General features: G+C 36.4%; 1 pseudogene; it reads left to right on the forward strand.

Annotated features, from left to right (window-relative positions):
- Positions 1-305: 305 nt before the first annotated feature.
- LOC144233045 (bublin coiled-coil protein pseudogene) lies at positions 306-611 on the forward strand (annotated as a pseudogene).
- Positions 612-12,431: the final 11,820 nt, after the last annotated feature.

Below are 12,431 nucleotides of genomic sequence, written 5' to 3' on the forward strand. Positions count from 1 at the left end.
TGAGCACTGGGTGTTATATGGAAACCAACTTGACAATAAACTATAAACATGAAAATAAATTTTAAAAAATTTTTAAAAATCCAAAATAGAACAATCATACAACCCAGCAATCTCAGTTCTGATGATTTAGCCAAAGAAAATAAAAACATTAACTCAAAAAGAGATCCGTACCTCCATGTTAACTACAGCATTATTTACATTAACTGAGATATGGATCTATCTCCTCCACCTTCTGCCCCACACCAACTGTGGGCACCAGGGTCCTGCATTCCATCATTGTGAGGTACTTGCAGTGTGAGCCCACAATGTCAGGCCCCAGTGGGGACTTGGGCGTGCCAGTGGAGGCCAGTGAGGATGTCAGCTTTGGTGCTGTCATAAACTCCATGTTGGACCAGATCAACTCCTGTCTGAACCAGCTGGAGAAGAATGGCCACCTCCATGCCCACCTCCAGGAACTGCTTGAGTCCAACTGGTAGAAAGACCTTGAGTTCCAGCAGAAGCCTGGGAAGGCCCCTAGTAATGCCAGTCCTTCGGCTTGGAGAGCCATGAACCAGCCCCAACCCTGCCTCCCTGGACTAGGCTCTGGCCTGGGCACTCGCCAGCTGGTTTAGATACGTTTTCAAGGGCTGGCCGACAAGTCCCCTGGTGGATCTGCCTGCCTGGGCCACCCTTCTGATACTCCCCTTGGCATATCTGGGCCAGTCCCAACCACCTGAGGTCAGGTGTGGGCCTGCAACTCACCCACTTTGCCTGCTTGCCCAATTGCAGGGGACTCCTCACAATGCCCAGCCCTGGAGTCCCCACATTAAATGGGTCTCTAACAACAACAAAACAAACAAAAAACAATAACTAAGATAATGGAAACAACTTAAGTGTTCATCAACGGATGAATGGATAGAGAAAATGTGGTATATATGTACAATAGGAATTTTTTTTTAATTTATTTTTTGAGAGAGAGAGAGAGAGAGAGAATGAGTTGGGTAGGGACAGAGAGAAAGGGAGACACAGAATCCAAAGACAGCTTCCAGGCCCTGAGCTAGCTGTCAGCACAGAGCCCAATGTGGGGCTCGAACCCACCAACTCTGAGATCATGACCTGAGCCGAAGTCAGACGCTTAACCAACTGAGCCACCCAGGTGCCCTGGAATTATTAAGTTATTAAAAAAAAAAAAAAAAAGAAGGAAATACTACTGTCTGTGACAAGATGGATAAAACTTGAAGGCATTATGCAAAGTGAAGTAAGTTAGGAAAAGACAAATACTATGTGATCTCATGTATATGTGGAATCTAAAAAACCAAACTCATATTAAACAAATTTTTTGTTGCCAGAAGTAGGGGTTTGGGGCTGGTAGAAATGGGTGAAGGTGGTTAAAAGGTACAAACTTCCAATAAGATAAAAAAGTTCTTGGGATGTAATTTATAATAACTTGGTGACTATAGTTAATAATACTGTATTGTATACTTCAAAGTTATGGAGAGTAGATAATAAAAGTTCTTATCATACAAACAAAAATTTTAACTATGTGAGGTGATGGTTGTGCTAATTAAACTTATTGTAGTAATCACTGTGTGATATATGTATCCTAAATTATGGTGCTGTATACTTTTTTAAATTTTTTAAATCTTTATTTATTTTTGAGAAAGAGAGAGAGTGAGAACAGGGGAGGGGCAGAGAGAGAGGGAGACACAGAATCTAAAGCAGGTTCCAGGCTGTCAGCATAGTGCCCGACGTGGGGCTCGAACTCACGAAGTGCGAGTTCATGACCTGAGCTGAAGTCCAATGTTTAACCGACTGAGCCACCCAGGTGCCCCGTGCTGTATAGTTTAAACTTACACAATGTTATATGTCAATTACATCTCAATAAAATTGAAGAAAAATTAATCAACACAATTAACATCTTTACCACATAAAGAAGAAAATCACAGGATCATCTCAATAGATGCAGAAAAGGTATTGCTAAAATTCAGTTCTCATTCATGACAAATACTCTCAGCAAACTAGGAATAGAAGGGTACTACCTCAACCTCATGAAGGACATCTAGGAAAAACCTAGGAGCAATGTCATATTTAGTGGTGAAAGACTCAATGTATTCTCCTAAAATCAGGAAAAAGCAAGGATGCATACTCTCACAATTTTTATTTAAAAAGGCCCACATACAAAATAAAGGTCTACATATTGGGATGGAAAAAGTGAAACTTATTATTTGCATATGACAGATCATATACACAGAAAATCCTAAGGAATCTATAAAACAGTTACTAGAACTAATAAGTGAATTTAGTAAGGTCTAGCATATAAGATCAGTATATAAAAATCAATTGTATTTTTATATTCTATAAATAAACAATTGGAAAACAATGGCATTTGTAATAGCATCAAATACATGAAATATTTAGGAATGTATATAACCAGTATAATATCTATACAGTGAATAATACAAAATATTGCTGACAAATTAAATAAGACCTAAATAAACAGAGATACAGCATGTTAGTATCAGGAAGATTTAATATTGACTATCTATTGAGTCAATTTTTGCTAAATCTACAGATTTAAAGCAACCCTAACAAAAATCTCAGCAGGATTTTGTGTGTGTTGGGGGAGGGGAGGGAAGAGCACAAGTGAGAGCACAAGTGAGGTAGAGAGAGGGGTACAGAGGATCTGAAGCAGGCTCTACACTGACAGTCCGACAGCAGTGAGCCTGGTGTGGGGCTCGAACTCACAAACTGTGAGATCATGACCTGACCTGAAGTTGGGCACTCAACCTGCTGAATCACCCANCAGCATACTCTTTTAAACACATGGCTTCATTTTTAATCCAGAAAAGTCTGGTGTATCTCCTTGGCTCTGAACTGGAAACAGCCCACAGATATTCAAGTAAGTCTGGTTTACAGCTGAATGTTTTCTGTGATGACCACCCATCGATTTGGGACATTTTTTCCTTTTAGGAGGAGAAAACACACTGATTGAATTCATTTGGTTTCTGGACCTCTGTCTTCAAGGGGCCTAAACAATCAATGTTCTATTTCCTTCTGGACAAATCTTCCAAGGAGTATATAAGTCCAAATATAATAATATTTTCACTAAAATATTTTTTAAGGCAAATTAAGCATGAGTTGGTTTTGTCAAGCCAATTTATTGTTCAGACATTTCTGACAATGTACTCTGGAATTTTCAAGGCTGTCCTTATTAGTAATGAAATAGGAACTAGTGAAATATGTAGCACCTGTGTGGAGTAATTTGAGATGTGAGGCAGGATGTTCCTGCCCCTTTCTTCCTTGTTTCTCAACAGTCTTGTTAAAACGTGATATATTGTGTTTTGTGCTATGGTAAATAGAGTACAGAAACTGAAATAAAACTCCCTGTTCTGTCCTTGAATGACCCGTGTCATTAGCCTTATGACACTTAACTTTCCTGGGCCTAGGTTTTTTATCTGAAACAAAAGTACCTTCTTTTTTTTTTTTTAAGTTTATTTATTTTTAAGAGAGAGAAAGAGTATGTGTGGGGCAGGGGCAGAGAGAGAGAGAGGGACAGAGGATCTGAAGCAGGGTCTGCACTGAAAGCAGAGAGCCCGATGTGGAGCTCAAACTCACGAACTGGAGGATTATGACCTAAACCAAAGGCAGACGCTTAATCAACTGAGCCACCCAGGTGCCCCCAAACAAGCGTACCTTCTAACTTCTGAAATCTTTCCTTCTATAATCATCAAGTACCTCAAATAATCTCAAAATAGCTTCCCCTCCCCTTTCAGCTGAACACTTTGGGCTGGAATCAGAACCCCTATATTTAGTCAGAAAGAAATCATCAGATAGTGTAAAGGAAATGGAGTTCTTAACATTGAGTGATGCCCCAGGTGCATGAGGTGAGGATGGGAGGAGTGAAAAACATGCTGAAACAGGAAGTGAATAAGGAGCAAAAAGCCAAAGACAATGGACCAAAAGCTAGAAAACTGCATAAGACAGCTAAAAATAGGCTGAAGAGACATTTAATCCAGCTAATCCTAGCTGAGCCCATAACTGTAAGGGGTGGCGGGGAACCATGTTGCTCCAAATATTTAACACCAAACAAACAAAAGGTACTCTGTCCTTGATTTTAACTACTGCTATACAGTATTATTAGATATTGGAGGTAAAAATAAATTAATAAGGTACAAACGGCCTTTGCCTTCAAGTAACTAACAGAGACCAGTCTTGAAGGTTCCTTCAGCAGACAAAACCAGTTTAGTCAGGTAGGCAAAGCTTAATTTAGCTTATTTTGCAAGGCTAACTTGACCTGGATCATTTCTTGCTTGTGCTCCTGGAAATGCTAAGCAAAACTTGAACTGTTTCCCATGGTTGATATGAGGTAACCACTGAAAATGTTAATATTGTAACCAATCACTGTGAAGAATAAACAGCCACTACTTTTGCCCTATATAAGCTGCTTAATTTAAACAATATACTACTAAGCTTCATTCCATGTTCTGGTTCCAAAGCTCCTGGTTTGCAAATTGTCTTTATTGGTGTGTGCATATAAATTTGTACTAATTATTACTACAGTGATTCCTTGGTTTTGCTTTGGCTATTTTGAACCTTTGACACAGTACTATAATAGATATTTAGGTTTTGGCAAGAATTGGTAAACATATGACGATGATATAATGGTGGTGTCCGTACATAACCAGAAGCTCCAGTTCAAGTTCCTCTCAAGAACTATGAGGTTCCCATGCTCACCACCACCATCGCCACCACTGTGACTACCACCCCCCACCCCCTCCATCACCAAAATAAGTATCTACATTTCTTTCATTTAGGATTTTCGAACTCCTAGAGTCATTGAATGGAATATATTGATAATATCAGTACCCAAAACAAAGAACTGGTACTGTGGAAAAAGTATATAATCAGCTTGCAAACACTGTCTATCCAGGTTCCGAACACCCAAATAAGGCATCTTGGAATGGCCTTCCTCCCTGACAACTGGCCGGTACCCACATAACGATTTCTCTCTTGAACCATGTTTCCTAATGTTCCCTAGTTTTTTGGACTTTGAAGTTCCTCAAGCCAGTCTTTCTTTCCTACTTCCATAATTTCCTGCCCACCAAAGTCCTTTTTACTTGCAAAAGAGGTTTTTAATTTATTTCACAGAAACTTCTTGGCCAATTAGTCAAAATTTCAAAAGCTTAAAGTATCCATCAAACCAGAGGGGGAAAAAGAAAAAATATTAGTTATCTACTAAATTAATGTTTATCAGTATAAATAGTTTCATGCTAGGTCCTGTGTTAAGTGTTATCTCATAAATTATCACACTTAATGTATTGAGAAATAGTATCATATAGTGTTGAGTTTGGACTCTGTACATGGACTTGGGTTTCAGTAATAGCTACTCCATTTTCTAGCTGAGAATGACCTTGGGAAAATTACTTAAGTCTCTGATTCCATGTTCTTTATCTGGATAATGGAGACAATATTTATACCTACTTCATGGGATTTTTACAAAGATTAAGTAAATTAATGAAAAATAAGTACCACTGAGAACCTATTATATGGCCAACACAGATAAAATACAATCTCTAAAATCTAGACAAATGCAGATGAGCAAACAAAAGCCTGTGGTCAAATAGATAAAATTTTAGTTAAATAAAACATTAAATTATTAAACTTAAAAGTTCATTAGGTAAAACATGGGATTCATGAGAACCTGAGAGAGTTTTCATGAAGGACCTCAATTAACCCTTTAGACAATTAATCCAGTCTCTACATAAGGTACTGAAAAATTAAAGGGCCATATTAGATGATTTTGAAGTTTTCTTCCAGTCTGGATCTACCGGACTCTGACTCAAGGTTATGATTTAAGATTTTTGGTGTCCTTGAAGATGGATATGGAGAACAGAAGAAAAAAAAAAAAAAACCTCTTGTGGTAACTTCATATTTTAAAATCTTATTTTTCTATTTACAAATCTAGTATATTTTAATACTCATTTTTATAAGGACCTTCAACAAATTTAGCCTGTTATAAATTAGCCATACACAACTCTTAGGTTCTTTTTGGTAAATAATGATAGCCATTAATGATTAGAGGTGGGTGAGGAATAACTACTTTCTCTCAGCCTCATTATTGGGTTATTATAAAAGCAAGAATCTTAGATGAAAATTTGTTTTACATTCAAATATTTGTTTTAAAAAGCATTTATTAGAAAGCAGATACCAGGACACCTGGGTGGCTCAGTCAGTTAAGCTTCTGACTTCAGCTCAGGTCATGATTTCACAGTTTGAGCTCCACCTCAGGCTCCGTGCTGACAGCTGAAACTCTGGAGCCTACTTCAGATTCTGTGTCTCCCTCTTTCTTTGCCCCTCCTCCACTTGCACTCTATCTCTGTCTCTCAAAAACAAATACAAACATTAAAAATTAAAGTAAAAACAAAGAGAAATCAGATACCAAGTAGTTCATATAACTTTGTTTTATAAATTTAAGTCTCAGTTTTCTATCCTATTAGATGATATAATAATATCCTGCATGAAAGGTTAATTTGAAGCAACTATAACAATATTCTAAAGGTAGATCATTTAATTTATCATCAGAATTAGTCAACCAGAAATCTTTCCTACCAAGGCTGGATTAGAGGCCACTTAAGAGATCAAGCACCATCCTTGAGGTGCTTGGGTTCTCAAGACGCTTATACTTAATTCTCTCTTAAAATCATTTCCAAAATATTTCAGCCAGGTCATACAATTTAAATATTTAATTAACCAAAAAGATCATATTTCTAACATTCATTAAACCAATTAATAAGTCACAAATTTCACCCACCAAAACTCATTTCTGACATTTATTACACTAATTAACCAAGGCTCTACTGATGCTCAATGATAAAATTAGAAAAGTGCTGGTAGCAGTTGCCTCTACTGCCTGAACTTTCTCTTTAGAATTCAAGCTGACCATCTTTAGGACATGGATTTCAAATTAGGATAACTGCCTGAACTAGGGAGTACTAAGTGATAAAAAGAAAATCTTAAAAGCAGCCAGAGAAAAAGATACATTGCAAAGATAATGACTACACATACTTATCAGAAAGGATACATGCCAGGAAAAAAAAATCAAATGAGATTTATAAAGTGCTAAAAGAAGAACAATATCAACCTAAGGTTTCTATATTTGGTGAAAAATATTTTCTAAAAATATTTATAAAAACAGGAGGGGAAAAAACATATCATTCAATGCAGACAGAAAAAAATATTAGGCAAAAGTCAACACCTGTTCATGATAAAAACTTTGAGTTGATCAGGACAAGAGGAAACTTAACCCAAGAAAGGACATCTATAAAAACAAAACAAAACAAAAAACTCAAAAACACAGGGGAGGTTTTGAAAGATGGTAACACAAGAGACTCCCGAATTTCCCTCCTCCTATGTCACATGGAATGAACAGCTACACAAGGATCAAGTTTCTTTGACAGAAAACCAGAAACTAGCTGAGTGATTCCTACACATTCAGTGACTGAGAGAGAGAAAAAAAAAACCAAAACAAAAAACAAGAAAGCATGGAAATGGGTAGGAAAGGCTGAGAGACACTCTTGCCTACACTAACACAGTGCAATACAATTAGAAGGGAATCCCTAACTCCCAGGTTCTCCCTGAGATGTGGACCCTACATCTACTACCCCAACTTTTAAGAATCCCCTTGAGAGATGGGCTACCAAAACACTTTCCTCTGAAAACCAGTAAAGCTGTGTCCATGAGATCCATGAGACTATAGAAAACAAAGGAGCAATTTGTTTAATGGGCATAAGTATGGGCACTCACAGCAGCTATCATCCCAGGACTCAAACTCAGAGGGAACAGGCAAAAAATGCCTATCTTCTAGTCTTTCCCTGAATGAAATCTATTCGCATACTTTAAAAGCTATTAGAAGCATCAAGCTTCTAATTTAGCACACGTGTAAGGGCTGACTTCAATGTGAACGCTTCCCTGCCATCTCCCTCCCGTTTGTCCCAAATCACCAGTGTCTTTCTGGAAGGAGCTTGTACATTGTCCACACCTCAGCTTCTATGCCTGTTGCCCAAAGGACAGATCCTCTGACTCTGACAACCAATGGAGCTTTCATCCAAGAGTCCCACAGGACTATAAGAAACAAAGAATAAGTTCTTATTGGCTCAGGAGCACCACTTCCCACCCCCAGCTATACATCTGGGACCCATACAGAAGAAGGAGCCAAAAACACTTAACTCCCAGTTTCACCTTGGAAAGGGCCTAATTCTATACTTTCCAAAAACACTGCCTGAAGTTCTGGCTTCCAACTAGCTGGATTACAATTTTTCCCTTGGGGACACTGATGGATCTTGGCTCACCCTCAAATACTAGGAGCCACTAAGCACAAAGAAGTCAACTTGAACAATCACAAAAGTTTGAGACACGACCTGGAGCACAGGCCAGGATGGTTGACAAGGCTTACCTCCTATAAGACCACTTTCCCAAGACTAAAGAGAAAGGACTCTAAGCATACCACTACAAAAAATCACCAGATCACAAAGAAAGGTAACAAAAGAAGAAAGGAACAAAGGATTTACATAAAACAAATGTCAGTAAGTCCAAACCTATAAATTACTTTAAATGTAAATAGACTAAATTCTCCAATCAAAAGACACAGGTGCCTGGATGTATAAGAAAACATAAGACCCAACTATATGCTGCATACATGATGATAAAAGGGTCAATCTAACAGGAGAATATAACATTTGTAAATAATTATGCTTCCAACATAAGAGCATCTAAATATACTAAGAAAATACCAATAGACCTAGAGGGAGAAACAGCAAAACAAAAAGAGTAGGAAACTTTAATACCCCACTGTAATCAATGGATAGATCATCCAGACCAAAAAAAAAAAAAAAAAAATCAATAAAAAAACATTGGACTTAAGTGACACATTAGACCAGATGGACTTAATAGACATTTATAGAACATTTAGGCCAAAAGCAAGAGAATACATATTCTTCTCAAGTACACAATGAACATTCTCCAGAATAGAACATATATCTATGATCTACAACACCTTAATAAATTTAAGACCAAACAAAAATAAGTCTTAGTAAATTTGAAAAGACAGAAATCATATCAAGCATCTTTTCTGACCACTGACCATAATGGTATAAAACTAGAAAACTGGAAAATCCACAAATACATTTAGATTAAAAAATATAGTATTGAAAAACAATGGGTTAGAGAAAATAGTAAAAGAAATGCTAACAAAATCTTGAGACAAATGAAAATGGAAATGGAAAACACCAAAATTTATGGGATACAGCAAAAGCAGTTCTAAAAGGGGAGTTTATAGCAATAAAAGCCTGCATTAAGAAGTAAGAAAGATCACAAATGAAGTATCTCCTGTATATCTCAAGGAACTAGAAGAAAAAAAAAAAAGCTCAAAGATAGAAGGAAGGAAAATATCAAAGATCAGAGAGTAAATTAATGAAATAGAGACTAAAAATAAGAAAGATCACTAAAACTAAGAGCTAGTTTTTTGAAAAGATAAACAAAACAAACTTTTAGCTAGACTCAATAAAAAGAGAAGAGGACTCAAATAGAAACAAATGAAAAAAGAGATATTACAACCGATGCCACAAAAATACAAAGGATTATGAGACTACTCTGAACAATTATACACCAGTGAACAAGAAAATCTAGGAGAAATGGATACCTTTTTAGAAACATAACCTACCAAGACTGAATCATGCAGGAAAATAAAATCTAAACAGATTGGTTACCAGAGTAAGGATATTGAATGAGTAATTATAAACCTGCCAACATGCAAAAGTCCATTACCAGCTTCACTAGTGAATTCTACCACACATTTAAAGAATACCAATACTTCTCAAACTCTTCCAAAAATAGAATAAGAAGGAAGACTTCAAAACTCATTTTACAAGGCCAACATTTCTCTGATATCAAAATCATACATGATTTTATAGTGTATGCATTTTATAGCATAAAATCATAAGGACACTATAAGAAAAGAAAAATACAGGCCAATATCCCTCATAAACACAGATGCAAAGTCCTCAACAAAATATTATCAAGTCAAATTCAACAATACATTAAAAGGATCACATACCATGATCAAGTGGATTTATTCTAGGAATGTCAGGATGGCTCAACACATGCAAAATCAATGTAATATATCACATTAACAGAATAAAGGGGAAAAGGTACACTCTTCCAGTTAGAAGATAAATAAGTAGTGGGGATGTAATGTAGAACATGAGGAGTATGGCTAGCCTTGTTGTATGATATATAAGAAGGTTTTCAAGAGAGTTAAGTCTGGAGAGTTCTCATCACAAAAAGAAAAAAAATTTTCACTTTTTTCTTTCTTTTCTATTTATTGTGTCTATATAAGAAAATAGATGTTAGCTGAATCTATTATGGTAAACATTTCACAATACATGTACACCAAACTGTTGCACTGTATGCCTTAAACTTGTACACTGATGCTTATCAATTATTTCTGAATAAAAGTTGAAGAATCATATGATAACCTCAGTAGATGCAGAAAAAGCACGGGATAAAATTTAACATTCATTAATGAAAAACCTCACAACAATCTAGGTATAGAGGAAACATACCCCAACATTATTAAAGGACGTAAGTGACAAGACCACAGCCAAGATTGTTTCAAGGTAAAAAGCTGAAAGCTTTTCCTTTAAGACCAGAAATAAGGCAAGGATGTCCATTATCTCCATTTTTTTGCACATAGTATGAGAAGTCCTAGCCAGTACAATTAATGTAGAAAAAGAAATAAAAAGCATCCAAGTTGTAAAGGAAGAAGTAAAACTGTCACTATTCAGATGACAAGGTATTATATAAAATACCCTAAGGACTTCATCAAAAAAAAAAAAATGATAGAACTAAACAACACATTCAGTAAAGTTGAAGGATACCAAACAAGTATACAAAAGTCAGTTGTGTTCCTATACATGAATAACAAACTGTTAGAAAAAGCAACAAAGAAATCAATCTCATTTATAATTGCATCAAAAAGATAAAATACCTAGGAATTGGGGCACCTGGGTGGCTCACTCTATTAAGCCTCCAACTTCAGCTCAGGTTACAATCTCACTCCTCATGAGTTTGAGCCCCATGTCAGGTCTATGCTGATAGCTCAGAGCTTGGAGCCCTTCAGATTCTGTGTCTCCCTCTCTCTCTGCCCTCCTCCCATCCTCTGAACAATAAACATTAAAATTTTTTTAAAGAAATAAAGTCATAAAAATAAATTCTTAAAAAATACTTAGAAATAAATTTAACCAAGAAAGTGAAAGACCTTGGTAAATTTGGTACACTGCAAGCTATAAGACATTGATGAAAGAAATTAAAGATGACAAAATAAATGAAAAAAATATTCTGTGCTCAAAGATTGGAAAAACCTTACACTGTTGAAATGTCCATAGTTCCCAAAGCAATCCATATTCAATGCAATTCCTATGAAAATTCTAGTAGCATTTTTTATAGTAATAGAACAATCTTAAAATTTGTATGAAACCACAAAAGATTACCAATAGCACAATCTTGAGGTATAATAAAATAAAAACAATAAAAACAAAGCTGAAGGCATCATGTTCCCAGATTTCAAACTATATTACAAAGCCACAGTAATCAAAACAGTATGGTATTGACATAGAAACAGACCCATAGATCAATGGAACAGAACAGAGCCCAGAAATAAACCCAAACATACATGGTCAAGTAATTTATGACAAAGGAACCAAGAATATACAATGGAGAAACAATAATCTTTTCAATAGATGGTTCTGGGAAAACTGAACAGCCACATGCAAAAGAATGAAATTGGACTGCTATCTTAAACCATTCACAAAAATTAACTCAAATGGATTAAAGACTTAAAAATAAGACCTGAAACCACAAAACTCCTAGAAGAAAAGGAGGTTAAGCTCCCTGACATAGGTCTTGGGAATGAGTTTTTGGATTTGACCCCAAAAGCAACAAGAGCAAAAACAAACAAGTGGGACTATATCAAACCAAAAAGCATCTGTACAGCAAAGGTTAACTGTGAACAAAATGAAAAGACAACATATTGAATGGGAGAAAATATTTTCAAATCATATACCTAATAATGGGTTAATATCTAAACTACATGAAGAACTCATGCAACTTGATAGCAAAATTTTTTTTTAATTTACTTATTTTGAGAGAGAGAGAGACTGAGTGGGAAAGGGGCAGAGAGAGAGGGAGGCAGAAAATCCCAAGCAGGCCCTGCACTGTCCGCGCTGAGCCTCATGAGGGGCTCAAACCCATGAAACTGTGAGATCATGACCTGAGCCAAAACCAAGAGTCAGACGCTTAATCAACTAATGCACCCAGGCACCCCAAAACAATCTTTTTTTAAAAAGGGGCAGGGGCGCCTGGGTGGCTTAGTCGGTTAGGCGTCCGACTTTCGCTTG

The sequence above is a fragment of the Crocuta crocuta genome, unplaced genomic scaffold, assembly GCF_008692635.1.
Source record: "Crocuta crocuta isolate KB4526 unplaced genomic scaffold, BGI_CrCroc_1.0 scaffold742, whole genome shotgun sequence".
NCBI lineage: Eukaryota > Metazoa > Chordata > Mammalia > Carnivora > Hyaenidae > Crocuta > Crocuta crocuta.